We start from the raw sequence: 4174 nt of genomic DNA on the forward strand, positions 1-4174 counted from the left end.
TATGAGAATCACATTTGATTGCTGATGAGGAGACACTTTTAAAAATGCAAAGCATTTACAGATGGAACGTCCTGAGGGCGTGTGACAATTTCATACCACTAGCTGTCACATTCTTCTTGCATCTAGGTATATCCCTTGAATGGCAGTGAAGGGAGGGAATGGTTGTGACAGAAATTCCTTTCCTTCTTTTGCAAGGCAAAGTGCCTGAGACTTCAGGGGGTTGTAAAACCATTTTAGAATAAACCATCTGTGACTATTTCTTTGCACGTCATGGACACGTGGTATGTTTCCTATTGCAAATATTAACAGTCAAAACCAGTGTTTTGTTTGGGCATAATTAGAAACATTATCCACATCCCCAGTGGGGAAATTAATCTATCCTAAGTCAGGCAGGAGTCCGAGACAGAGCAAAAACCAGAACAGCCCCCTCTGAAAACATCTCTAGATTATTCTGGGCTGTTTCCATTCAAGTTATAGCTTCTGTAAGTGGCCTTAGCCTTAAGAATTCTTTTTTTTTTTTTTAAAGAGTTCTTTTTTTAAAGATTTTATTTATTTGAGAGAGAGAGAAGGAGAGAGAGAGAACACATGAGAGGGGATAGGGTCAGAGGACGAAGCAGACTCCCTGCCGAGCAGGGAGCCCGATGCGGGACTCGATCCCGGGACCCCGGGATCACGACCTGAGCCGAAGGCAGTCGCTTAACCAACTGAGCCACCCAGGTGCCCAGCCTTAAGAATTCTAAACGTTCATTTTTAAATGCTTGTTTATGAAGCTTTACCAGGGCTCGCAGTTGTTTCCGTTTTGAAACCATAGTCTTGTGGACTTCTCAAGATTGAACCCTTATGGGCTTCCCGGTTGTTTTCTGTTTTGGTTTGATTTTTACGCAGGGTAAGGAAGACTTTATTGCGTCGGTGGGGCAGGGGGAGGCTATCACAATCGGTAGAGGGACCATTGTGATGGAATTTTGCAGCGGGAAGAGGCCTGGGGCTCAACTCCCAATGCAGCTGGGGGCAAGTGGGAATGTATAGCCCAGGGGCAGGAAGGGGGGGGAGCGGTCCTCCAGATGGAAAATCACTGCGGAAATCTCAGGAGTCAGGGGGATTCTTGCTGAAGATAAGACCTCTGTGTTTTGTTGTGTTTTCTAAATCAAAGGCCCTTGGTTCTGAGAGTTCTTCAGGGAATCCCTTGGTACCCTCAGGATGCAGGTCAGGACCACTCATTTCTACATTTCCCGTGTCCCCGAGATCTCTCCTTCCTCTACCTGCTGTCTCATCAGTAACACTACAGTCTTTTTTTTTCCTGTAAAATTTATTTATTTGAGAGACAGGGAGAGCGCGTGCGCGTGAGGGGTGAGGGGCAGGGGGAGCAGCAGACTCCCAGCCGAGTAGGGAGCCCATGTGGGGCTCAATCTGGGATCATGACCTGAGCTGAAGGCAGACGCTCAACCGACTGAGCCACCCAGGCGCCCAGTAACACTAGAGTCTTAACTGACCAGCTGTTTGTTATTTTTCTTAAGATTTATAAGGGCATTTGTGAGGCTTTCATCTCAGTCCATCGCACATTTCAAGTGGGTCTGTCTTGGTATTATTCCTTGAGGACATTTTCTCTGAATTCCATTTCCGAAACTTTAAGATGCATTCTTACATTGTTTTGGCGATTGTTTTCGCAGATGTCCTATCCTGGTGGGCTCTAATTGACTCTGGATCACAATGTTTTGTTTCTTTTCTCTTTTAAATTGTGTGTTTATTGGCTATTAAAAGCTTTACTAATCCCTTATGCGGTGTGATTTTCACCTAAGAAATAGTTTCTGGAAAAAAAAAAAAAAGAAAGAAGGAGTTTGAGACCTCAGTTTTAATGATAAGTCCATTCAGCAAAGGCCATAGTTTCTTCCGTGCTGGGAGGTGTGGGGGGTTGGGAAGGACACTGTGGGGCACCAGAGCCGGCTATGGCAGAAATGGGTTTATTTAACACCCTTTAATTAGGTGTCTAGCAGGCACCAGGCACTGGAGGATACACAAATGACTAAGATACCGATGGCGGATATATTTGCCTACACAGCATCCACTTTTCTGGGAACAGCACCACATCAGTTAGACTTCATGGTTGTAGGCACAGAAACTGACAGGTCAACCTAAGCCACAGGGAATTCATCGGAAAACTATTGGCGGGTCTTTACCACAAATGGAAGTTAAGGGAACCAGGCTTGGGGGATAGGCAGGAGCCCAAAGAGAAGCAACAGACTGGAAGAAAGCCCAGCAAGGGTCATGTAGCCAGGGCGGCCTGGTCATGGCTCTGGAACAGGGTGAGGGTCCGTGGATGGAAACGTACCGAGAGGAAACTTCAGGAGTAAGGGGGATGATATTCCTGCTCAGTATAGAGAATTCAGCTAAGTCCTTACAAGGGACCTGAAGAGTTAGCAGAGGGAGTGGTTCTGGAACTAGGAAAGCGTTGAGTAGAAGAGGCCACCATGAACCAAGCAGTTTCTTTCTGTTCAGGGACACAGCCCACCTTGATGTGGGAAACAAAGGCAAAAGAAAAATTAAATTTCCTTACTACCTATAGCCCACCGACAAGTCCTTGAAACAGGCAGAGTGACATTCCTCCAGGTACTCAGCTGCTTCCATTTAAGTACTTTGCTAAGGGCAAAAGTCAATCTTAGCATGACCACCAAGATCCCATGAGTCTACTTTAACATGTAAAAGTTCCTTTGGAAACTTCCTTTATCTCTATCCCCCAAGATACATGTTGGCAATCATCCCCCAAGCATACGACTCACTGATATACATCTAAAGGGTTTCATGACTAAGGTTTTATTAGATGGTAATAAATGACCTTTTCCCAACAATAGCTAGCCTCCTCAAGGTCCTGGAAACCTTGCTTCCAAAATTCCTTAGAGACTTAGGCTATCCCTAACCCCCTCCCAACCTGAGAGTATATAATCAGCCACTCCTTGGGACCCCAGTACAGCTCTTTCTGCCCACAGGTCCTGTCCTGGGGCTTTAATAACACCACCTTTTTGCACCAAAGATGTCTCAAGAATTCTTTCTTGACCATCAGCTCCAAACCCTAACATCTTTCCTACATCACACCTTCTGTGACTGCAAGGAGTCACTGTCTTCACCCCATTGGACTTCCCACCGGCCAAACCCACCTGGACTCCAGAGGCAATGGGCCCTTCGATGTAGCCTAGACGGATCAGCTTAGAGAAGAGGCAGGAACCAGAGGAGTTCTGGGTCATGGAGAACAGGGAGAAAGGAGGAGTGGATTTGGAGGGAGAAGGGAAGATGACAGGCACATGGAGACCCAAGGCCCAAGCTAGGATTCCAGGGACATTGAGTGTAAAATGGATAAACACAAGGACAGAGAATATGGCAGCCACTTATTCATTACAGCGAGCGTCCCAAACAGAGTGTAGATTAAATCCATGCCCTGGGCGCTGCCCTGGGTCTGCCCTTTCCAGCCTTCCCCATTTCTTCAACGGCCTCTCTGATTCTGCAAGCCGTTCTCAAGCGGACAGGACACACAACCCAAGCTCTTTCTGCCTCAGAGTCATCCCTGTTGCTTGCACCTGAAGAACTCCAATATACAGACTCGTACCAGAGAGGGGGTTGCAGGTTATAGGTCCCCAGGGAGTTTATTACCCCAACAAGATGGCATTGAATGCAGCAAGATTCCATCCATATGCTGGGGTGAGAACTTGACTGTCAGTGGTCCACGGCTCATTAAATGACCAGTTGGTGGTAATTAGGACCATTTGATGACAGAGGGTATCTGCTGCAACTAGGTAATTGCTGCCTTTGACAATATAAAGGGAATGAATTCCAGGACACTGGAGCACAATGGGGGCTTCGGGGCACCTGGGTGGCTCAGTCGGTTCTGCTCAGGTCATGATCTCAGGGTCCTGGAATCGAGTCCTGCATCCGGACTCCCTGCTCAGCGGAGAGTCTGCTTCTCCCTCTGCCCCCCCCCACCACTCATGATCTCTCTCTCTCTCTTAAAAATAAATAAAATCTTAAAAAAAAAAAGGGTGCTTATGATGACACTGAGTAACTTAAAAAGAACAAAAGTTAGGGGCGCCTGGGTGGCTCAGTTGTTAAGCGTCTGCCTTCGGCTCAGGTCATGATCCCAGGGTCCTCGGATCGAGCCCCACATCAGGCTCCCGGCTCTGCAGGAAGC

General features: G+C 47.2%; 1 long non-coding RNA gene across 1 annotated transcript; it reads right to left on the reverse strand.

Annotated features, from left to right (window-relative positions):
• On the reverse strand, positions 1–4174 carry LOC135362073 (uncharacterized). Its single transcript, XR_010406396.1, has 3 exons — positions 3150–4174; positions 2327–2506; positions 1–1805 (listed from the first exon to the last, which is right to left on the reverse strand). It is a non-coding gene; the product is annotated as an uncharacterized LOC135362073 (long non-coding RNA).

This window comes from Mirounga angustirostris, unplaced genomic scaffold (assembly GCF_029215605.1).
Source record: "Mirounga angustirostris isolate CCGP_5_RB_7025 unplaced genomic scaffold, mMirAng1.0.hap1 SCAF_12, whole genome shotgun sequence".
Lineage (NCBI taxonomy): Eukaryota > Metazoa > Chordata > Mammalia > Carnivora > Phocidae > Mirounga > Mirounga angustirostris.